The sequence below is a fragment of the Dendrobates tinctorius genome, unplaced genomic scaffold (genome assembly GCF_039654945.1).
Source record: "Dendrobates tinctorius isolate UK_male_01 unplaced genomic scaffold, ASM3965494v1 ptg000164l, whole genome shotgun sequence".
Lineage (NCBI taxonomy): Eukaryota > Metazoa > Chordata > Amphibia > Anura > Dendrobatidae > Dendrobates > Dendrobates tinctorius.
The window spans coordinates 9,477,200-9,503,213 of NW_027361831.1; the positions used below are offsets into that span (position 1 = coordinate 9,477,200).

Below are 26,014 nucleotides of genomic sequence, written 5' to 3' on the forward strand. Positions count from 1 at the left end.
AGATTGATGTTCTGAATGTGGGAAATGTTTTAACCACAAATGGTACTTTCTTGAATATCACAAATCCTACACAGAGAAAAGCCATTGTCATACATAGAATGTGAAAAATTTTTTGCCAGAAAATCATGTTTTGTTGACCATCAAAAATAACTTGCACAGGGAAAAACTATATCTGCTGTTGACAAATCGTACAGAATAACCACAAGACAGTTTTGTATAATTATACCAGAAAGGGAAATTACTTTAACACATTTTTTGGACTATAAGCTGCATATATAGCAAGAAAAAATAACTAGGGAGTGTGTCTTACAGTGTACAGTCAGCTTCCTGCGCTGGAGGAATACGCTGAAACAGTGTCCTTCCCTATCACTGAGAAGACTGCTCTCTCCTCCTGCCCCACACTTATCTATGTGAACAGAGCAGGAGTGGAACATAGTGAGCAGCCGCTGAACCTTCCCCCTGACTAGCTCCAGGACATTTCACATGACCTGGAAGGAACTGGAAAATGGGATAATGTATACACTGTGTGTGCAAATACGTATATGTAGCACAACTGTTTGTATGTAAATGTGCATATGTAACAGAGCAGTATGTATTATGTGCTGTGGAGCGCTCATTAATCTCCATGCTGTGACACTATATGTAAATCATGGTGAAGAGAAAAACTAACAATAGATTTATTACTTCCCTATTCCACCCGGGTGCGTTACAATTGGTGAAATTAACTCTTCCACTTCACACCAGGGAAGGTTTAATTAGTAGGAAATATGTGCATCTTACAGTAAAGTGTGTATTATAGTCCAAAAAAATACGGTATATTAGAATTAAAAATATCTGCAGTTATTATCTTCATTCAAAAAGCAAACAAAAAGCAATATTCTATGTGCATTGAGTATTTCACATTGTTATATGGTTATCTACATACACTGTATGGACAAATATTACAGACCCCCCCCCTAAAAAAAAAATCCCAAATGTCCTCTCTCTTCTTCCTAACTCCCAAGCTCAGTAATTTACCATTCATTACAGTTACCTTTAACCAAAAATCTTCATGCCTGAACAAAGTCTGTAGATTCTCTACACTACAGTAATTACACATTACTAGTTACATATACAAACCATTCCTTCTTTGTAGGAACATCTGATGTCATCTATTTATTAAATCCCATTCTGTGCTAAGTATAGTAGTTTATTAACAATCATTGGGAACTGATTCACTTCAAGACAAGAAATGGAACCTGATGAGTTGCCCATTTCATCCAAACCTGCTGGTTCAGAAGTTTCAAAGCTCCCAAAATCATAAAATAGACAATAGAATTTGGAGTTGCCAATCTTCTTATTGAGTCTTTTTCATTTTTTATGTATGTTATTTGTTGTTAACTTTTTGTTTAATCAATAATTATTTTTTTTTATATGGTTGCATATCATCGGTTTTGAATCCTCCCTGTTCTGTAGACTTTTAAAGATGAAGCCTCTTCAACCTTGGCTCTTTACCTCCACCTCAACCAAAGTACACCTCATTCTACTTAATGTGTTTCTGATTAGGCGATCACCTGAACCAAATCTTATTTAACGAAGGAAGGTATAAAAAATCCTGCTGTGGTGTTCACAATCCTCTTGCAATAGAATAAGCTGGATGGCAAAACAAGTGATAGTAATATCCCCAAAAAAGTCTTGAGTGAGGAAAAGAAGGGCTCAATTCTGGCTTTACTAGCAGAGGGATACAGTGAGCGTCATGTTGCCTCCATCCTTAAAATTTCTAAGACGGCAGTCCATTACAACAAGGTCAAGTAGCAGACATTGGGGACAACAAAGCTACAAACCAGCAGAGGGCGGAAATGACTCTGCACTGACCGGGATGACCATCTTATTCGAATGTCACTCAGCAATCGTAGGATGACATCAAGTGACCTACAAAAGGAATGGCAAATGGCAGCTGGGGTAAAGTGCATGGCAAGAACAGTTCGTAACAGGCTCCTATAAGCAGGGCTCAAGTCATGTATAGCTAGAAAAAAAGGCTTTCATCAATGAGAAGCAAATGAGAGCCAGGCTGCAGTTTGCCAAAAGACCATTAGGATTGGACCATAGAGGACTGGAGTAAGGTAATCATCTCTGATGAGTCAGCTTTGCCCTACACCTGATCGTCTAATGCAGGGGTGTGGAATCCTTTTTCTGCCAAGGGCCATTTGGATATTTATACCATCCTTCGGGGGCCATACAAACTCCGCCCCCACAAAGTACATCCTGACTCTGGCACTGGTGTCAGGACGTAATCTTTCATTGCATAGTGTTCAGTAGTGAACACTGCGTGTGTATGCTCACAGAGCAAGAAGAAATTAATGAGCTGGTGGCTGTCAAAATACAGCTCCCTGCCAAAGCACTGCAGTCCCTGAGAATCTGCCTGGGGTCCGGATAAAAGGTCATTAAGGGCCGTAAATGGCCCTGGGGCCTGAGGTTCCCCACCTCTGGTCTAATGGTTAGATGGAGACTTGGAGAGGCGTACAAGCCACAGTGTCTTGCACCCACTGTGAAATTTGGTGGAGAATCGGTGAAGATCTGGGGATGCTTCAGCAAGGCTGGAATTGGGCAGTTTAACCCCTCTCTGACACCAGACATAACTATTCCTTTCATGTGCCCTGGGCCTGTTTGCTCATGGACAGAATAGTACGTCATAGTGATTCTCACAGCTGACATCCGGCACTAAGTGCCAGGAGTGGTCATAGACTGCTCCCGGCACTTTAACCTCCGGAATACTGCGATCGAACACAGCCCCTCTGCCTTTGGATCGGAGACCCCGCGGCGTGACGTGGGGTCCAGATCGCTTCTATGGTAATCATGACGACATCCAGGTTACCAGAGCTGAGAAAATTCCTGTTATGTGCAGTGCATGTCAGGAAGTCTCACGTCAGTGTGCATGGATTGCAGAGCTGACAGCTTCTATAGCATGCAGATGCTGCTTCATCTGCATGCTATAGAAGTGATGAGCCTGCAAAAAATTATTGTTCCATAGAGAGACAAACTGTAAAAGATAGGTCTCACTAATTAACCCCTTTAGTGAACACCACAGTGCGGAACGAAGGAGTAGGAGAACAGAGAGGAGACGTGGGTTGGAAGAGGAACCCTGCCTATAGGTTCTCAGCACAAGGCCGAGGCCCGGTCCCCGAGGTTGTATGGACACTTATGGTTCTGCAGCAGACACCGGTGGAGTAGTTGGCTGTAAATGCACTACTCCCATCTAAGACTTGGGGCACAACAGCAACTGAATAGAGAGCCAGGACTCCGGAGAAGGGAGTCCCCGAGAGAGGCTACAGCTGTCTGCCATACGAGTAGAGTTGTTTGGAACATCTGGCAGGAGGAACTGCAGGAAGGAAACAGGAGGAAATATGTTGGCGCTATATAAATAAAGATTATTATTACCACGGTACTGGAGCTCTTCACACCTTAAGGCGCAATAGAGGAGTCGTTCAGGAAAGGTACATTTTGGCGGAGTGTTGGAGAGGAGAATCCTGACTTGCCCGGGAGGTTTATTGAGTCTCTGCCCCAGAAGACACGGCACGGAGGCAGGCACCAGTGTGTACCACGGACTGTGAGTAAAGCTTTGGAACTGCAAGCCCTGGTGTCTTCCATTCATTTGTGCGCTAACACCGTCAGCACCGCTACATCTGGGTACCAGCATTCCTCACACCGCCTGCGTCTATCCTCATCTAATGCAATTACACTGCACTGGGGCTACAGCTTCACCTGTGGGGGGAACTACACCATCTATGCTGCAACACGCCATCAGTCCCAGAGGATCTGCACGCAGCGTTGGCTTAACATCTTGCTTGCCAAACACCACAGGTGGCGTCACGAACTATTCCATGCCATTAACTACATATACATTCCTCCATTGACTTGGGCACCCAGGGCCACGGTCCGGGTCACTGCTGCTGTGACACATTCCCCTGACACCGGCCCGGTACCGAGTACCCCATAGCCCTGGGAGGGCGACCCAAAAGCGCCAAAACATAAAAAAATTATATAAATGAGGTATCGCTGTAATCGTACTGACCCGAAGAATAAAACTGTCATCAATTTTACCCCACGCGGAACGGTATAAACCCCCCAAAAGAAATTCATGAATTGCTGGTTTTTGTTCATTCTGCCTCCCAAAAATTGGAATAAAAAGTGATCGAAAAATGTCATTTTCCCAAAAATGGCACCAATAAAAACGTCAACTTGTCCCGCAAAAAACAAGACCTCACATGACTCTGTGGGCCAAAATATGGAAAAATTATAGCTCCCAAAATGTGGTGATGCAAAAACTATTTTTTGCAATAAAAAGCGTCTTTTAGTGTGTGACAGCTGCCAAAAAGAAAAACGCGCTAGAAGGCCTCTTTAACATGTCCTGATATTTCCAGGACCAGAGATGTCAGTGTCCGTATGTGTAATACTTGCAGCACACGTGTGGCATGCGTGTGCTGCATCAGTACATGGACGTGCGCTAGGGTAGGAGTGTTACAGTAAGTGCTGTTCCCCAGCACCGGGTGCTGAACATGGCTCTCATCAGTCTCTCCTGCTCTGCCGGTGATCGGCACAAGCAGGGGAGAATGATAAGAGCTGGGTTCAGCACCCGGCACTGGGGAACAGCACGTACTGTAACGTTTTTCCCCAGCGCCGATGCGTGTCACATGGATGACATCCATGTGTGTTATGTGAATGCACATGTGCTGGATGTTTTGTGGCCTTTGCTGACATTAAAAAATGGGCATGCCAGCCTGTTTTGCCCATGGACACATGGTCTGTGGAAACACACTGATGTGCACAGACCCATTCACTTGAATAGGCAAATAGCGCTCCGTTCCTCCCAAGTCTCTCCGCATGGCTGCCCAATGGTATAAAATTCTGTGTCACACCCACTGTCAATATGATCATTGCACCCCTAGATGAATTCATTGAGAGGTGTAATTCCTAAAATGGGGTCACTTATGGGAGGTTCTGCTGTTTTGGTGCCTCATGGGCTCTCCCAGTGGGTCATGGCACCAGCCAACCATAACAGTAAAATCTGGCATCCTTCCCTTCTGAGCTTTGTCATTTGCCCAAACAGTGGTTTATCCCCACATATGGGGCATCAGCGTACTCAGGACAAATTGCACAATAACTCTTGGGTACAATTTCTTCTGTTACCCTTGGGAAAACAAAAAAATTGGGGATGAAATGATCATTTTTTATTTTTTATTTTCACAGCTCTAAGTTATAAACGTCTGTGAATCACTTGGGGGTTCAAAGTGCTCAACACGCATCTAGATAAGTTCCTTAAGGGGTCTAGTTTCCAAAATGGGGTCACTTGTGGGGATTTTCCACTGTTTAGGCACATCAGGGGCTCTCCAAACTCAACATGCCATCCGAACTTAATTCCAGACAATTTTGTGTTGAAAAAGTCGAACAGCGCTCCATCCCTTCTGTGCTCTGCCTTCGCCCAAACAGTGGTTTACCCCCCACATGTGGGGTATCAGCGTACTCAGGAAAAATTGCACAACAACTTTTGGGGTCCAATTTCTCCTTTTACCCTTGGTAAAATAAAAAAAATTTGATCTGAACTGAATTTTTTGTGAAAAAAAAGTTACATTTTTCCAAAAATTCCTGTGAAGCACCTGAAGAGTTAATAAACATCATTAATGTGGTTTTGAGCAACTTCAGGCTATGTGCACACATAGCGGAACTCTCACGGAAGTTACCGCGAGAATTCCGGAATTCCATTCCACGGGAAAATCGCATTTTAAATTCCCTTGATTTTCCCGCAGAAAAACTAGCGATTTGCAAGCGTAATTAGCTTGCAGAATGCTAGCGTTTTCCAAGCGATCTGTAGCATCGTTTGGAGAACTGATTGACAGGTTGGTGACACTCGACAAACACAGTGTTTGACGAGTGTGACCTACTTTTTACTATTGAGGCTGCCTATGCAGCATCAATAGTAAAAGATAGGATGTAAAAAATAGCGGTCTCGCGAGGAATAGGGACCGCTATATTATCGCGAGACCGCGACGTCATCAAAAGTCTCGCAAGGCATTACTGGGAACGGAAGCGTCGCTGAGGTCCGGGAAGGCTGTGCGGGACGCCGGAAGGTGAATATAACAAAATTTTTTATTCTATTTTTTTTACAGGGATATGGTACCCACAGCCCAGAGGACAGTCTCCTCTTCTCCGGACCGTGGGTACCATCCGCAAATGTTCTGCTTACTTTTCGCATGGTGGGCACAGCCACATGCGGGAAGTAAGCAGAACAATGCATTCCTATGGGTGCGGGATCGCCGCGATTCCGCAAAATAATGAGCATGCTGCGTTTTTTTTCCCCGATGCGATTCCGCAGCTGGAAAATCCGCAGCATTAGCACAGCATTGCGGAATTGCATGGGATGCTGTTTTTTTGCGTTTTCGCGGAAAAATCATGTGTTAAAAAACGCCGCAAAAAAACACGCGACGTGTGAATGCAGCCTCAGGGGTGTAGTTTTTAGAATGGTGTCACTAGTATTTTCTATCATTTCTATCACGTAGACCCCTCAAAGTGACTTCAAATGTGATGTGGTCCCTAAAAAAAATGGTGTTGTAAAAATGAGAAATCGCTGGTCAACTTTTAACCCTTATAACTTCCTAATAAAAAATTTTGGTTTCAAAATTGTGCTGCTGTAAAGTAAACATGTTGGAAATGTTATTTATTAAGTATTTTGTGTGACATATCTCTGTTATTTAAGGGCATGAAAATTCAAAGTTGGAAAATTGCGAAATTTTTTCACAAACGCAAGTAATAGCAAAGAAATGTTACCACTAACATGAAGTACAATATGTCACGAGAAAACATTGTCAGTATCACCGGGATCTATGGAAGCTCCAGAGTTATTACCTCATAAAAGGACAGTGGTCAGAATTGTAAAAATTGGCCCGGTCATTAACATGCAAACCACCCTTGGGGGTAAAGAGGTTAATCTTTGTGAATGAATCAAGCTGCATACAAGGTTATCCTGGAAAAACAGCTGATTCCTTCTGCTCAGGCAATGTTCCCCAACTCTAAGGACTGTTTTTTCCAGCAGGATAATGCTCCATGCCACACAGCTAGGTCAATCAATGTGTGGATCAAGGACCACCACATCAAATCCCTGTCATGGGCAGCCCAATCTCCAGACCTGAACCCCATTGAAAACCTCTGGAATGTAATCAAGAGGAAGATGGATAGTCACAAGCCATCAAACAAAGAAGAACTACTTACATTTTTGTACCAGGAGTGGCATAAGGTCACCCAAAAGCAGTGTGAAAGACTGGTGGCAAGCATGCCAAGACGCATGAGAGCTGTGACTAAAAATCATGGTTATTCCAGAAAATATTGATCTCTGAACTCTTCCTGAGTTAAAGCATTAGTATTGTTGTTTCTAAATGATTATGAACTTGTTATCTTAGCATTATTTGAGGTCTGCAAGCACTACATTTTTTTGTTATTCTGACCATTTCTCATTTTCTGAAAATAAATACAAAATTATTGCTTGTAAATTCGGAGACATGTTGTCAGTAGTTTATAGAATAAAAGAGAAAAATCAGACATTTTTTTTCAGTCAAGATGGGGTGCAGTGTACATTAATGGGAAAAAAATTACCTTTTTTTGAATTTACCAAATGGCTGCAATGAAACAGAGTGAAAAATTTAAATGGGTCTGAATACTTTCTGTACCCACTGTACATACAGGACAGGGGGAGTGGTACTGTGCAGTGTATATACCGTATACAGGACTGGAGGAGTGGTACTGTGCAGTGTATATACCGTATACAGGACAGGAGGAGTGGTACTGTGCAGTGTATATACCGTATACAGGACTGGAGGAGTGGTACTGTGCAGTGTATATACCGTATACAGGACAGGAGGAGTGGTACTGTGCAGTGTATATATACAGGACAGGAGGAGTGGTACTGTACAGTGTATATATATACAGGACAGGAGGAGTGTTACTGTGCAGTGTATATATACAGGACAGGAGGAGTGGTACTGTGCAGTGTATATATACAGGACAGGAGGCGCGGTACTGTGCAGTGTATATATACAGGACAGGAGGAGTGGTACTGTGCAGGGTATATATACAGGACAAGAGGAGTGGTACTGTGCAGGGTATATATACAGGACTGGAGGAGTGGTACTGTGCAGTGTATATATATACAGGACAGGAGGAGTGGTACTGTGCAGTGTATGTATACAGGACAGGAGGAGTGGTACTGTGCAGTGTATATATACAGGACAGGAGAAGTGGTACTGTGCAGTTTATATATACAGGACAGGAGGAGTGGTACTGTGCAGGGTATATATACAGGACAAGAGGAGTGGTACTGTGCAGGGTATATATACAGGACTGGAGGAGTGGTACTGTGCAGTGTATATATATACAGGACAGGAGGAGTGGTACTGTGCAGTGTATGTATACAGGACAGGAGGAGTGGTACTGTGCAGTGTATATATACAGGACAGGAGAAGTGGTACTGTGCAGTTTATATATACAGGACAGGAGGAGTGGTACTGTGCAGGGTATATATACAGGACAAGAGGAGTGGTACTGTGCAGGGTATATATACAGGACTGGAGGAGTGGTACTGTGCAGTGTGTATATATATACAGGACAGGAGGAGTGGTACTGTGCAGTGTATGTATACAGGACAGGAGGAGTGGTACTGTGCAGTGTATATATACAGGACAGGAGAAGTGGTACTGTGCAGTTTATATATACAGGACAGGAGGAGTGGTACTGTGCAGGGTATATATACAGGACAAGAGGAGTGGTACTGTGCAGGGTATATATACAGGACTGGAGGAGTGGTACTGTGCAGTGTATATATATACAGGACAGGAGGAGTGGTACTGTGCAGTGTATGTATACAGGACAGGAGGAGTGGTACTGTGCAGTGTATATATACAGGACAGGAGAAGTGGTACTGTGCAGTGTATATATACAGGACAGGAGGAGTGGTACTGTGCAGGGTATATATACAGGACAGGAGGAGTGGTACTGTGCAGTGTATATATACAGGACAGGAGGAGTGGTACTGTGCAGTGTATATATACAGGACAGGAGAGGTGGTACTGTGCAGTGTATATATACAGGACAGGAGGAGTGGTACTGTGCAGTGTATATATACAGGACAGGAGGAGTGGTACTGTGCAGTGTAAATATACAGGACAGGAGGAGTGGTGCTGTGCAGTGTATATACACAGGACAGGAGGAGTGGTGCTGTGCAGTGTATATATACAGGACAGGAGGAGTGGTGCTGTGCAGGGTATATATACAGGACAGGAGTGGTGGTACTGTGCAGGGTATATATACAGGACAGGAGGAGTGGTACTGTGCAGTGTAAATATACAGGACAGGAGGAGTGGTACTGTGCAGGGTATATATACAGGACAGGAGGAGTGGTACTGTGCAGGGTATATATACAGGACAGGAGGAGTGGTACTGTGCAGGGTATATATACAGGACAGGAGGAGTGGTACTGTGCAGTGTATATATACAGGACAGGAGGAGTGGTACTGTGCAGGGTATATATACAGGACAGGAGGAGTGGTACTGTGCAGGGTATATATACAGGACAGGAGGAGTGGTACTGTGCAGTGTATATATACAGGACAGGAGGAGTGGTACTGTGCAGGGTATATATACAGGACAGGAGGAGTGGTACTGTGCAGTGTATATATACAGGACAGGAGGAGTGGTACTGTGCAGTGTAAATATACAGGACAGGAGGAGTGGTGCTGTGCAGTGTATATATACAGGACAGGAGGAGTGGTACTGTGCAGTGTAAATATACAGGACAGGAGGAGTGGTACTGTGCAGGGTATATATACAGGACTGGAGGAGTGGTACTGTGCAGGGTATATATACAAGACAGGAGGAGTGGTACTGTGCAGTGTATATATACAGGACAGGAGGAGTGGTACTGTGCAGTGTATATATACAGGACAGGAGGAGTGGTACTGTGCAGTGTATATATACAGGACAGGAGGAGTGGTACTGTGCAGTGTATATATACAGGACAGGAGGAGTGGTACTGTGCAGTGTAAATATACAGGACAGGAGGAGTGGTGCTGTGCAGTGTATATACACAGGACAGGAGGAGTGGTGCTGTGCAGTGTATATATACAGGACAGGAGGAGTGGTACTGTGCAGTGTATATGTACAGGACAGGATAAGTGGTACTGTGCAGTGTATATATACAGGACAGGAGGAGTGGTACTGTGCAGTGTAAATATACAGGACAGGAGGAGTGGTGCTGTGCAGTGTATATACACAGGACAGGAGGAGTGGTGCTGTGCAGTGTATATATACAGGACAGGAGGAGTGGTACTGTGCAGTGTATATGTACAGGACAGGATAAGTGGTACTGTGCAGTGTATATATACAGGACAGGAGGAGTGGTACTGTGCAGTGTAAATATACAGGACAGGAGGAGTGGTGCTGTGCAGTGTATATACACAGGACAGGAGGAGTGGTGCTGTGCAGTGTATATATACAGGACAGGAGGAGTGGTGCTGTGCAGTGTATATGTACAGGACAGGATAAGTGGTACTGTGCAGTGTATATATACAGGACAGGAGAAATATTGTGCAGTGTATATATACAGGACAGGAGGAGTGGTACTGTGCAGAGTATATATACAGGACAGGAGGAGTGGTACTGTGCAGTGTATATATACAGGACAGGAGGAGTGGTGCTGTGCAGTGTATATATACAGGACAGGAGGAGTGGTGCTGTGCAGTGTATATATACAGGACAGGAGGAGTGGTGCTGTGCAGTGTATATGTACAGGACAGGAGGAGTGGTACTGTGCAGTGTATATATACAGGACAGGAGAAATATTGTGCAGTGTATATATACAGGACAGGAGGAGTGGTACTGTGCAGAGTATATATACAGGACAGGAGGAGTGGTACTGTGCAGTGTATATATACAGGACAGGAGGAGTGGTACTGTGCAGTGTATATATACAGGACAGGAGGAGTGGTACTGTGCAGTGTATATACAGGACAGGAGGAGTGGTACTGTGCAGTATATATATACAGGACAGGAGGAGTGGTACTGTGCAGTGTATATTTACAGGACAGGAGGAGTGGTACTGTGCAGTGTATATTTACAGGACAGGAGCAGTGGTACTGTGCAGTGTATATATACAGGACAGGAGGAGTGGTACTGTGCAGTGTATATACAGGACAGGAGAAGTAGTACTGTGCAGTGTATATATACAGGACAGGAGGAGGGGTACTGTGCAGTGTATATATACAGGACAGGAGAGGTGGTACTGTGCAGGGTATATATACAGGACAGGAGGAGTGGTGCTGTGCAGTGTACAGTGGGGCAAAAAAGTATTTAGTCAGTCAGCAATAGTGCAAGTTCCACCACTTAAAAAGATGAGAGGCGTCTGTAATTTACATCATAGGTAGACCTCAACTATGGGAGACAAACTGAGAAAAAAAAATCCAGAAAATCACATTGCCTGGTTTTTTTTTCATTTTATTTGCATATTATGGTGGAAAATAAGTATTTGGTCAGAAACAAGCAATCAAGATTTCTGGCTCTCACAGACCTGTAACTTCTTCTTTAAGAGTCTCCTCTTTCCTCCACTCATTACCTGTAGTAATGGCACCTGTTTAAACTTGCTATCAGTATAAAAAGACACCTGTGCACACCCTCAAACAGTCTGACTCCAAACTCCACTATGGTGAAGACCAAAGAGCTGTCAAAGGACACCAGAAACAAAATTGTAGCCCTGCACCAGGCTGGGAAGACTGAATCTGCAATAGCCAACCAGCTTGGAGTGAAGAAATCAACTGTGGGAGCAATAATTAGAAAATGGAAGACATACAAGACCACTGATAATCTCCCTCGATCTGGTGCTCCACGCAAAATCCCACCCCGTGGGGTCAGAATGATCACAAGAACGGTGAGCAAAAATCCCAGAACCACGCGGGGGGACCTAGTGAATGAACTGCAGAGAGCTGGGACCAATGTAACAAGGCCTACCATAAGTAACACACTACGCCACCATGGACTCAGATCCTGCAGTGCCAGACGTGTCCCACTGCTTAAGCCTGTACATGTCCGGGCCCGTCTGAAGTTTGCAAGAGAGCATTTGGATGATCCAGAGGAGTTTTGGGAGAATGTCCTATGGTCTGATGAAACCAAACTGGAACTGTTTGGTAGAAACACAACTTGTCGTGTTTGGAGGAAAAAGAATACTGAGTTGCATCCATCAAACACCATACCTACTGTAAAGCATGGTGGTGGAAACATCATGCTTTGGGGCTGTTTCTCTGCAAAGGGGCCAGGACGACTGATCCGGGTACATGAAAGAATGAATGGGGCCATGTATCGTGAGATTTTGAGTGCAAACCTCCTTCCATCAGCAAGGGCATTGCAGATGAAACGTGGCTGGGTCTTTCAACATGACAATGATCCAAAGCACACCGCCAGGGCAACGAAGGAGTGGCTTCGTAAGAAGCATTTCAAGGTCCTGGAGTGGCCTAGCCAGTCTCCAGATCTCAACCCTATAGAAAACCTTTGGAGGGAGTTGAAAGTCCGTGTTGCCAAGCGAAAAGCCAAAAACATCACTGCTCTAGAGGAGATCTGCATGGAGGAATGGGCCAACATACCAACAACAGTGTGTGGCAACCTTGTGAAGACTTACAGAAAACGTTTGACCTCTGTCATTGCCAACAAAGGATATATCACAAAGTATTGAGATGAAATTTTGTTTCTGACCAAATACTTATTTTCCACCATAATATGCAAATAAAATGAAAAAAAAACAGACAATGTGATTTTCTGGATTTTTTTTTCTCAGTTTGTCTCCCATAGTTGAGGTCTACCTATGATGTAAATTACAGACGCCTCTCATCTTTTTAAGTGGTGGAACTTGCACTATTGCTGACTGACTAAATACTTTTTTGCCCCACTGTATATATACAGGACAGGAGAAATATTGTGCAGTGTATATATACAGGACAGGAGGAGTGGTACTGTGCAGTGTATATATACAGGACAGGAGGAGTGGTACTGTGCAGTGTATATACTGTATACAGGACAGGAGGAGTGGTTCTGTGCAGTGTATATATACAGGACAGGAGGAGTGGTACTGTGTAGTGTATATATACAGGACAGGAGGAGTGGTACTGTGCAGTGTATATATACAGGACAGGAGGAGTGGTACTGTGCAGGATATATATACAGGACAGGAGGAGTGGTACTGTGCAGTGTGTATATACAGGACAGGATAAGTGGTACTGTGCAGTGTATATATACAGGACAGGAGAAATATTGTGCAGTGTATATATACAGGACAGGAGGAGTGGTACTGGGCAGTGTATATATACAGCACAGGAGGAGTGGTACTGTGCAGTGTGTATATACAGGACAGGAGAAGTGGTACTGTGCAGAGTATATTTACAGGACAGGAGAAGTGGTACTGTGCAGTGTATATATACAGGACAGGAGGAGTGGTGCTGTGCAGTGTATATATACAGGACAGGAGGAGTGGTACTGTGCAGTGTATATATACAGGACAGGAGGAGTGGTGCTGTGCAGTGTATATATACAGGACAGGAGGAGTGGTACTGTGCAGTGTATATATATACAGGACAGGAGAAGTGGTGCTGTGCAGTGTATATATACAGGACAGGATAAGTGGTACTGTGCATTGTATATATACAGGACAGGAGAAATATTGTGCAGTGTATATATACAGGACAGGAGGAGTGGTACTGTGCAGAGTATATATACAGGACAGGAGGAGTGGTACTGTGCAGTGTATATATACAGGACAGGAGGAGTGGTGCTGTGCAGTGTATATATACAGGACAGGAGGAGTGGTACTGTGCAGTGTATATATACAGGACAGGAGGTGTGGTACTGTGCAGTGTATATATACAGGACAGGAGGAGTGGTACTGTGCAGTGTATATATACAGGACAGGGGGAGTGGTACTGTGCAGTATATATACAGGACAGGAGAAGTGGTGCTGTGCAGTGTATATATACAGGACAGGAGAAGTGGTGCTGTGCAGTGTATATATACAGGACAGGAGGAGTGATACTGTGCAGTATATATATACAGGACAGGAGAAATATTGTGCAGTGTATATATACAGGACAGGAGGAGTGGTACTGTGCAGTGTATATATATACAGGACAGGAGGAGTGATACTGTGCAGTATATATATATACAGGACAGGAGGAGTGGTGCTGTGCAGTGTATATATACAGGACAGGAGGAGTGGTACTGTGCAGTGTATATATACAGGACAGGAGAAGTGGTGCTGTGCAGTGTATATATACAGGACAGGATAAGAGGTACTGTGCATTGTATATATACAGGACAGGAGAAATATTGTGCAGTGTATATATACAGGACAGGAGGAGTGGTACTGTGCAGTGTATATATATATACAGGACAGGAGGAGTGGTACTGTGCAGTGTATATATACAGGACAGGAGGAGTGGTGCTGTGCAGTGTATATATACAGGACAGGAGGAGTGTTACTGTGCAGTGTATATATACAGGACAGGAGAAGTGGTGCTGTGCAGTGTATATATACAGGACAGGATAAGTGGTACTGTGCAGTGTATATATACAGGACAGGAGAAATATTGTGCAGTGTATATATACAGGACAGGAGGAGTGGTACTGTGCAGAGTATATATACAGGACAGGAGGAGTGGTACTGTGCAGTGTATATATACAGGACAGGAGGAGTGGTGCTGTGCAGTGTATATATACAGGACAGGAGAAATGGTACTGTGCAGTGTATATTTACAGGACAGGAGGAGTGGTACTGTGCAGTATATATATACAGGACAGGAGGAGTGGTACTGTGCAGTGTATATATACAGGACAGGAGGAGTGGTACTGTGCAGTGTATATATACAGCACAGGAGGAGTGGTACTGTGCAGGGTATATATACAGGACAGGAGGAGTGGTACTGTGCAGTGTATATACACAGGACAGGAGGAGTGGTACTGTGCAGTGTATATACAGGACAGGAGGAGTGGTACTGTGCAGAGTATATATACAGGACAGGGAGAGTGGTACTATGCAGTGTGTATATACAGGACAGGAGAAGTGGTACTGTGCATAGTATATTTACAGGACAGGAGAAGTGGTACTGTGCAGTGTATATATACAGGACAGGAGGAGTGGTGCTGTGCAGTGTATATATACAGGACAGGAGAAGTACTGTGCAATGTTTATATACAGGACAGGAGAAGTGGTACTGTGCAGTGTATATATACAGGACAGGAGGAGTGGTACTGTGCAGTGTATATATACAGGACAGGAGGAGTGGTACTGTGCAGTGTATATTTACAGGACAGGAGGAGTGGTACTGTGCAGTGTATATATACAGGACAGGAGGAGTGGTACTGTGCAGTGTATATATACAGGACAGGAGGAGAGGTACAGTGCAGTGTATATATACAGGACAGGAGGAGTGGTACTGTGCAGTGTATATTTACAGGACAGGAGGAGTGGTACTGTGCAGAGTATATATACAGGACAGGGAGAGTGGTACTGTGCAGTGTATATATACAGGACAGGAGGAGAGGTACTGTGCAGTGTACATATACAGGACAGGAGGAGTGGTACTGTGCCGTGCATATATACAGGACAGGAGGAGAAGTACTGTGCAATGTATACTGTATAAACAGGACAGGAGGAGTAGTACTGTGCAGTGTATATATGCAGGACAGGAGAAGTAGTACTGTGCAGTGTATATATGCAGGACAGGAGGAGTGGTGCTGTGCAGTGTATATATACATGCAGGAGGAGTGGTACTGTGTAGTGTATATATACAGGACAGGAAGAGTTGTACTGTGCAATGTTTATATACAGGACAGGAGAAGTGGTACTGTGCATTGTGTATATACAGGAGGAGTGGTACTGTGCAGTGTATATATACAGGACAGGAGAAGTGGCACTGTGCATTGTATATATACAGGACAGGAGAAGTGGTACTGTGCAGTGTATACTGTATATACAGGACAGGAGAAATGGTACTGTGCAGTGTATATATACAGGACAGGAGGAGTGGTACTGTGCAGAGTATATATATATACAGGACAGAAGTAGTACTGTGCAGTGTATATATACAGGACAGGAGGAGTGGTACTGTGCAGCGTATATATATATATACAGGACAGTAGTTTTGTGTTTTTTTAATTAATGATCAGTATTGTAGTATTCGTTCACTATGTGTTGGTAATATGTGGTCTGGTCATGGTGTGGCGGTATTTGTCTCTTGTGTGTAGTATTATTGGTCACTATATGGTAGTAGTTTGTGGTCTGGTCATGGTGTGGCCGTATTTGTCCCTTGTAAGTGGTATTATTCATTCACTATGTGGTGGTGATATGTGGTGTGGCAGTATTTGTCGCCTGTATGTGGTATTATTCGGTCACTATGTGGTGGCAATACGTGGTCCGGCCATGGTGTGGCGGTATTTGTTGCCTGTATGTGGTATTCTTCGGTCACTATGTGGTCGAAATATGTGTTCCGGCCATGGTGTGAAGGTATTTGTCTCTTGTATGTGGTATTATTGTTCATTTTAAAAAACGTATGTGACATTCCCTTAAAGAAACCTAAACTAAAATATACCTAAAAGGAGTAAAGGATATTTTAACAAATGTTTAATAGGTTAGAGTAGAGTAGGGCCCGGCCAAAAGAGTCTACATTTTCGTAGTGGCAGTTTAAAAAAAATTATTTTGGCCAAAACAAAAGCTGCTGGCTATATGTGAGATCTTGAGTTAGATGGGAACTGCTAATGTATGATTGGTGAGGATGTGATGCAGAAGAGGAGTTTTTCTATGATTTGGGCGGTGGGATTGTGAAAGGTTCGCTGGTTGGAGGCGGAGCTGGGGTGGAGCCCGGGTGGAGTCTCAACAGGGTCCGAAAATTTTCCCTGTATGGGGCACTGAAATTCCCGGTGGCACACCTGGCTAAGTGTGATTGTGAGGGAGTCACTGAAGGCTCCTGTAAGGGCTCCTACACTCGTGATCCTGCCTGTTTTTTCTATCTGTGTGCTTTTCTTTTGGCTGTATTTGTGTGTATGTGTGATATCCATGTGCCATGTACTGGAATAGAATGCAGAATAGAGATTTTTATGTGTTAAAGATGTGCAAAGATACAGATAGATAGATATGGGGTAAATAGATGTTAGACAAATAGATATCTGTGAGATATATAATTAGTGCTGTGCGTATTGACCTTATAAATAAATGAAATGACATGGGGTCCCCCTTATGTTTCATAACCAGCTAAGGTAAAGCAGACAGCTACAGGTTTATATTACCAGGCTGGGAGTGTCCATGGTTACTGGACTCTTCCCAGCCTAAAATACCAGTCTGCAGCCGTCCCAGAAATGGAGCATCACATTAGATGAGCCAATTCTGGCGCTTCACCATTGCTCTTCCAGAGTGCCCTGGTGCTCCGCTCAGTACACGTCGAACACACACGGCTCCACTTCGTACACACACACAGACAGCTCCGCTCCGTACACATACCGACTTCTCCACTCTGTACACAAAGCACATATGGCTCTGCTCTGTACACTTCGTGCACACATGGCTCCGCTCCATACAGTTCGTACATACACGGCTCCGCTCCATATAGGTCGCACATGTAGGAGGAAGGGCCCCTGCCGCATGTCTGGGCCGGAACCAAGGGGACTGTCATCAAGGTTCCGAGGTGGTCTGTTTCCGGGGGACAGAATTAGGGGATGGATCGGAGAGACTTCCAGAACGGTTGGGGAGGAGCTTATATAAAAGGGGCGGAGGACGCTAGCCGGAGTGAGTCAGCAGGTCGGGAGAGGAGGAGCAGGAGACCTAGAGGGCGCCAGGGAGCCAGAGCCTCCAGCAGTAACCAGAGAGGAGGACAGCGACAGGAGAGACGAGAGAGAGACTCACTGTGGACCGCAGGGAGACGGCACCGAGCCGACCGACGGAGGATCACCGCCTCACTCCACCCCGCGGCTGCGGCCTGCCCGCTGCCGTTGCCGCCTCACTCCACCCCACGGCTGCGGCCTGTCCGTTGCCGCCTGCAACCGCTACCAGTCCGTGGTTGGGGCCTGCCCGACGCCATCCGCGGGTCTCCTAGCACAGCCTCCGGCTGTGCCGGTGGCCTACCAGCCACCACTCAGCATCACCGCTACCCGTCCCTGCCCAGGAGCTGCGGCCTCCACTTTCCCGCTCTCAGGTGGTATCCCGCTGCCTCCGTGGGGAGCCATCCCGCCAAAGGACTCTCCTAGGGCCTGTTGTGCCTCCGCCTCGGCTGAGCGTAGGAATGCCCGAAGTCTTCGCCTGATCCTCGGCTGCTGAGCCCAGCGGCTGCGACGCCGAAGCACCATCGTACAGCACGCCGTCGGACGTCAGGACGGCTAAGTGACACATAGTAACTAAGGACCTGTAGTCGGCCATACCGCGGCCCTATTGTGACCGACCTTTGCCAGGTTAGTCGTGTTCGCATTATTAGTGTTTCTTTGTGTTTGGTCCCTGCGAGGACAATTGTTATCTTGTTTGGTTGCTCAGGAAAGCCCTATCGGCATCTATATATATATATAAAAGTTACCACTAAAAGTTAAATCCGTCTCGCGTCTCGTCACTGCATCCCGCGTACCTGCCGTACCTACATTTGGCGTAGTTGGCAGGATGCAGTCTCCGAGCGCGGACCAGAGCAGGGCCGCAGACTCCATAAGTAACGAGGGCTCCCGGTCCAGTATCTCCTTGGGGGCTATGCTGAGCAACCTGCCCAGGTTCTCCGGCACCAACACCATGCTGTGGAGCTGGACGGAGCGGATGCGAGGGCTCTTTCGAATGCATCCGATGACCCCTGACCTAGAAGCCGAAGTAGCTCTCATGGCATTGGATGGTTCGGCCCGGGATTCAGTAATGTTGAGGCCCCCGGGACACCGCAACACCTTTGTTAGGGTCTTGTGGATCCTGAGAGAGACCCATGGGGATCTGATGAATGTGGGGGAGTTGAGAACCCGGTTGTTCAGCCACATGCAGGGAGAGGGGGAGCTCCTTCAGGAGCTATACTTTACACGGCCATCAAGCGGAAGGACGGCGTACGTGTAGGACCCATCGAAATTACCCTATGTGACCTGTTAGTGACTAGACTTCGAGACCCTCTGACGAAGCAGGCATTACAGGAGCAAGTCCGGGTGAACCCGCATATGGCTTTCTCCAAGGTGGGAAGTCAGGCGCGCGCTCGAGAGCAGGAACAGGGGCTGACGGTCCCCGTGGGGAAGGTCCGGAGCATGGAGGCCTCCGTGAACGCTGTCGGGGAGCCTCAATGGATAGAAGAGATGAAACAAGAGCTGAACAACATCAGGGGCGAGTTGGCTAAAGTGAAAAGAAGGGTCGAGGCCACAACTGGGCGGCCTAGTTCAAACCCAGGGTCCTGGGGGCTTCGCAATGCCTGGAGCGGCCGGCCCTCGCAACCCCGGTGTAGGGGAGCTGGGCCACTTCGCATGAGAATGTCTGTGGCATAAGAGACGCCCACCCCGGCGGCCATTAAACTAGAGGGACACCGCTCGGAGCCAGAAGCCACAACATGGGGTGGTGGAAGTCCCAAAGATCTAGTTGCAAAGTGTCCAGTGGTATGGGCAGAGGTCGAGGGCCGTGCCGTACGGTGCCTAGTAGACACGGAGTCGCAAGTAACGACCATGCCTGCAACTTATTTTTGGCAGCATTTTCCCGAGGCAGTGAGACTCCAGTAGGGATCCATGATAAGACTGGTAGCTGCCAACCAACTGCCGGTTCCTGTCGCCAGAGTGGTTTGGATGCAGATGACGCTGTGTGGCAAATCCCTCTGCCGCCGGGGAGTGATCCTGACACAGGGGGAGACCAATAACAAACATCCAGTCACCCTGGGTATGAATATACTGCGGGAGTTCGGCAATTTACTCCTTAATGACCCCACGCAAGAGACCATGAAACAGTGGGGCTCCCGCACGCCCCAAGGACGGGTCTTCCAGCAGTTGGTGCGGAGGGTGCGAGTCCTCCAGGACTGCCAGAAGGGTGAGGCACTGGGAAAAGTAATCGTGCCAGCGGCTCCTCCACTCGTGCTGCCGCCCGGGCAAACAATAGTGGCCCTACCTATCCAGGCCCCGGTGCCTTTGGAGGGCGTGGAGATGCAGGTGGAGCCATGCTTCTTGGAACACCTGCACCCTGGCATACTGTTGGCCCGCACCCTGGCCACTGTGCGGAGGGGGACCTTCCTGGTGCGCTGCATCAACCTAGAGGACCAAGACATCGTCCTAAAGCCCCGGGCCGAAATGGCGAAGCTTGTGAGGCCTTTGGAAGAGGTGCTGCCAGCCCCTGCGATCCAGTTAAAGGTGCAGCCCGAGGACCCTTGGGCAGTGACTATCCGATCTTCGCAGACTGCAGGGTCCTCGACCCAGGAAAAGGGCCGAACCATCCTGGAGAGAATGCGGGCCGAACTCACCGGCCTGTCCCCAGCCCAAATTCTCCAGGTGGAAACGCTACTAGGGCAGTACCAGGAGGTATTCGCCAGTCATGAGGATGATTTTAGATGTACCACCGCCATTACGTATGGCATTCCCACGGCGGGCGGCTCCCATCAGGGAACGATATCGGCCGACCCCTCCTCAACTATACCAGGAGGTGAAAACATTACTGGGCCAAATGCTGCAGAAGGGGGTCATCCGAGAAAGCCAGAGTCCCTGGGCGGCTCCCATCGTGTTGGTTCGCAAAAAGGATGGCACCCTGTGGTTCTGTGTGGACTATCGGAAACTGAACGCCTGCACCATCAAAGACTCGTTCCCGCTGCCCCGCATAGAAGAGTCCCTGTCCGCCTTGGGAAAAGCGACGTACTTCTTGACTTTGGATCTGGCCAGCGGGTACTGGCAAGTGTCAATGTCAGAGGAAGACAGGGCCAAGACTGCGTTCATTCTTCTTTGGATCTGGCCAGCGGGTACTGGCAAGTGCCAATGTCAGAGGAAGACTGGGCCAAAACTGCGTTCATTCTTCCCATGGGACTGTTCGAGTTCAATCGGATGCCGTTCGGGCTGGCCAACGCTACAGGGACCTTCCAACGGCTGATGGAGCGGTGTTTGGGAGATCTCAACTTTGAGGCCACGCTGATATACCTGGACGACATCATCATCTATGCTGCCATGTTTGAGGACCACCTGCGACGGCTGGGGCAGGTGCTCGGCCGGCTGCAGAAGTATGGGTTGAAGGTAAAACCCCAGAAATGCCACCTGTTTCGTACCCAGATCGAATATCTGGGGCATACCGTCTCCGCCAAAGGTGTTAGACTGTCCCTGGAAAAGGTCGCCGCAATCCAGGGGTAGCCTACCCCCGAGACGGTAAAAGATGTTTGGGCCTTCCTGGGGTTGGCTTGTGCGGATTTCTCGCAGCCGTTCATACTGCACACCGACGGGAGCCTCCACGAGCTAGGGGCTGTATTGTCACAAGTCCAAGACGGCCGGGAGAGAGTGATCGCTTATGGCAGCCGATCACTTCATGACTCCGAACGTAATGCTGACAATTACAGCTCCTTTAAGCTTGAGCTCCTCGCGGTAGTGTGGGCCATGACGGAGCGGTTCGCAGAGTACCTGGCGGGCTCCGAGGTGGTGATACGGACCGACAACAACCCGCTGGCCCACCTTGAAAATGCCAAACTAGGGTCTTTGGAGCAGCGATGGGTGGCTCAGATGGCCAAGTTCAACTACAAGATCATTTATAAAAGAGGAGCAGAGATTGTACATGCTGACGCCCTCTCCAGGATCCGGCATGCAACTCCAGGGCAGAGTCGAGATGACAAATTAGAAGAAGAAATGCCATTCGCTCTGGCCTCCACCGTACTCACAGCTACCACCCAATCCCATCTAGGCCCCCCAGGGGTATGCTGGAACATTCTCGTGATAAATGGATCCAGCAGCAGCAAGAAGACGGAGAGATTGGGTCCCTACGCCAATGGGTAGCCACAAGCAAAGTACCTACCGACTCCCAGAGGCAGACCTTGACTCAGGACATGTTGCTAATGCTATGCCAATGGGAGAAATTAGTCATCAAAAAGGGACAAATATAATGTAAGGCAGTATCACGGACGACATCAACAACATCTTGGCAGGTAGTCGTGCCCGGAGCCCAACTCGGTGAACTGGCTCAGGAAGACCATGAAAAAGGAGCCCATTTTGGAGCTCAAAAGACCTTTCAGTGGATGCAGCAAATGGTTTACCACCCTCGCTTACAAACTGCAGTGGAAGGTTGCCGGGCGTGCCGCCTATGCGAGCTAGCTAAACCACCCGCACAACGGGCCCCGGTACAGACGATAGTAAAATCAGCTCCCCTCGAACTCTTGATGGTGGACTACTTGTCCATTGGCCCCGCACACCAGGGGTATGAACATTGTCTCGTCATGGTGGATCATTTCACCAAATTCGCCGTGGCTGCCTATGCGATTTGCAGGTACTTCATCCAAGTGTACGGCTGCCCCCAACGGATAGATTCAGATCAGGGAACGGGGCCTGCAAACGATTTAATCGAACGCTAATCCAAATGTTGCGCACCCTGGAGAACGACCGGAAGGCTCGCTGACCTGAGTACGTTCCTGAACTAGTGTGGGTTTATAACAACCGAGTACACCGGGTTACCCGCTATACCCCTACTCGCTGCTATTTGGGGGGGAAGGCAAAGGGATCATGGAGGTAGAACTGAACCCGGAAGAACCACAACCCTGGATAGGGGTTTCATCGTGGGTCCGGAACCACCGGTACCGGCTACAAACCCTCCACCGAATCGTCCATACAAAACTCCAGCACCTAGAACATCCAGGGGGGACTCTGCCTCCGCCCATCGACCTCCATGCTGGGGATTGAGTACTCGTACTAGACTAACGCCCTCAGAACAAGTTGGAATCCCTGGTGGGAAGAGGGTCCCTATCGAATATTGCGCCGAATAAGCCCCGACGGGCCCGTGTACAAAATACAACCTGAAAAAGATGGATCCCTCCCTACTCGCACTGTGCACCGTAATATGTTGCGGTACGTCCACCGACCCCATATGACCCAAGACCACTCCTCAGGTCCCCGAACCCCTGCCAACAGTCTGGGACCTGGACGACGAAGAAGACTTCCCAGCAGTACAAACTGGCCCTCCAAGGATGGGGAGTGTAGGAGGAAGAGCCCCTGCCGCGTGTCCGGGCCGGAACCAAGGGGACCGTCATCAAGGTTCCTAGGGGGTCTGTTTCCGGGGGACAGAATTAGGGGACGGACCGGAGAGACTTCCAGAACGGTTGGGGGAGGAGCTTATATAAAAGGGGCGGAGGACGTTAGCCGGAGTGAGTCAGCAGATCGGGAGAGGAGGATCAGGGGACCTAGGGGGGGCCAGGGAGCCAGAGCCTCCAGCAGTAACCAGAGAGGAGGACAGCGACAGGAGAGACGAGAGAGAGAGAGACTCATGGTGGACTGCAGGGAGATGGCACAGTGCCAACCGACGGAGGATCACCGCCTCACTCCAGCCCGTGGCTGCGGCCTGCCCGCTGCCGTCCGCGGCCGTTGCCGCCCTACTCCAGCCCGCGGCTGCGGCCTGCCCGCTGCCGCCACACTTCACCCTGTGGCTGCGGCCTCTCCGTTGCCGCCCGCAGCCACCATCGTCCCGCTCCAGTCCGCGGTTGGGGCCTGCCCATCGCCATCCGCAGGTCTCCTAGCACAGCCTCAGGCTGCGCTGGTTGCCTACCAGCCGCCACTCAGCATCACCGCTGCCCGTCCCTGCCCAGGGGCTGCGGCCTCCACTCTCCCGCTTTCAGGCGGTATCCCGCTGCCTCCGCGGGGAGCCATCCCGCCAAAGGACTCTCCTAGGGCCTGTTGTGCCCCCGCCTCGCCTGGGCGTAGGAACGCCCGAAGTTTTTGCCAGATCCTCGGCGGCTGGGCCCAGCGGCTGCGATGCCGAAGCACCATCGTACAGCACACCGTCGGACGTCAGGACAGCTAAGTGACACATAGTAACTAAGGACCCGTAGTCGGCCATACCGCAGCCCTATAGTGACCGGCCTTTGCCAGGTTAGTCGTATTTGCATTATCAGTGTTTCTTTGTGTTTGGTCCCTGCGAGGACAATTGTTGTTATCTTGTTTGGTTCTGCAGGAAAGCCCTATCGGCATCTAGTTAGGTCCATATATATTTGGACAGAGACAACATTTTTCTAATTTTGGTTCTAGACTGTCACGATGACCTTTCCTGTATGACGCGACCCGCAGGCCGGTAACTAAAACAACAAGACACGGCACGTGATACTCTCCTGAGTGACACGGCCCGCAGGCCGGTAGCTAAAACATCAAGAAACGGGGAAAGGGGAAAAAGTTACAACGGTGGGCCCTGCGATAGGGAAAGGGGACGTGGAGACCTCCTGCACTCCCCTGAGTTAGTGTCCCTAACGCTCCTAATGTTCCCTATGCCGGTTCCGCACCGGGCACCGATCAGGAACCTGTCGCCCTAGCACACCCTACACCTATCCCTTGCTAGGGAGCTGGGTGGCGCAGGCACTGGCCCCACCGCTGTACTAATGCACACTAAGGAAAAACACAAACAGAAAAACACCACTTAGCTTTACTCTGTTCCTCTTGCTCCTGGCAACAGAGTCCACCACCAGAATGCAGCTCTCCTCCTGAATCGCTGCCACCAAGCTCTGTCAGAGCTACAAGGAAATCCCCTATGACTCCTTCCACACCAGGGCTAAGACAGTGCTGCAAGGAACGCTCTCCAGCTCCTTCCTCCACCAAGGATGGTTGAAATGAACACTATCACCAACACTGATTGCAATACCTGTGACTCTTTTATAGCAGAGCCAAAGCAATCACACCTGCAATATAATCATGTGCACTTAACTAAAGAAACAAGAGTGCAATGACGCTCACCACCACCGAGGGCAAACTTAGAACAAAAGACACCACAGTGTAATAATCCTAATGGCCACTGGGGGCAAAATCCACAGTTAAGCACAGCTTAAGAAAATAAGAAAAAAAAAGGTTACCTGTGCTTTTTATCAGTTCTGATCCAGCATGGATCATGACAGTACCCTCCCCTTAATGAGGGGCCTCTGGACCCACAAGACCGCTCCTCATCAGGGAACCAGCTACAGCGGGGATGCCCAGACCCAGAGTTCACCCCAGCAACTACCTGCACGTCAGGTTAATGACAAACAAGCTCGCTGGTATTGGCAATGTTTCTGGAGGCACCACACATCTCCGAAGCGCTAACCTGGGGAACGAGTTGTGTATGTGTATGTTTGGTATGAGCTGGTAACACTCCACAACACACTTCCACTGGATGTTTTTTGGTGGCGACCCATACACGCTCGTTCACACACAGGTCCGGACCTGAACGTTTATTGCCACTCATTCGTTTGTCACCATTTGGAGAACTCTTTCTGGGATTGACAACAGAGGCGTCCCCCTGTGTCACCACACTCACACCCTCGCACTTCACCAAGGGGTACACCACCCTTCAACCACTTCCACCACGAGGTCTACGCCTCCCAGGGTTGTCCAATGGCGAGGGTTGAGACTTGCCCCTACTCTCCTGCAGCACCTCTGTTGCTCTCACCGGAGAGGAAGGGGTCCGTTGAAGAGAGACGGTAGAGACAGTAGTTCCTAAGCAGCAGCCCTCACACGAGTGCTCCCAGCCGACCACTTCCCTCGCCCACCAATCTATTACCGGGTTGTGTCTTTTCAGCCAAGGGAGGCCTAAAACAATAGGTACTGGCATTCCCTCCAAGACGCAGCATGAAAAGGACTCCTCATGATGTCCTATACGCAGATGGATATTCTCTACGACTTGGGTCAAGCTCCGCTGGCTCAGTGGAACAGAGTTTATGGCCTGGACGCCTATAGGCTGGGCTAGCGTCCTACACTTCAGACCATGAGTCTGGACAAAGCGAGCATCCACCAGACTGACTCCTGCTCCGCTGTCCACAAGCACCAGTATCACCTCCGGTACCCC

General features: G+C 48.2%; 1 pseudogene; it reads left to right on the forward strand.

Moving 5' to 3' along the window:
• The window catches only part of LOC141052958 (uncharacterized), a 233,456-nt pseudogene that overhangs the window by 151,407 nt on the left and 56,035 nt on the right, over nucleotides 1–26,014 (forward strand).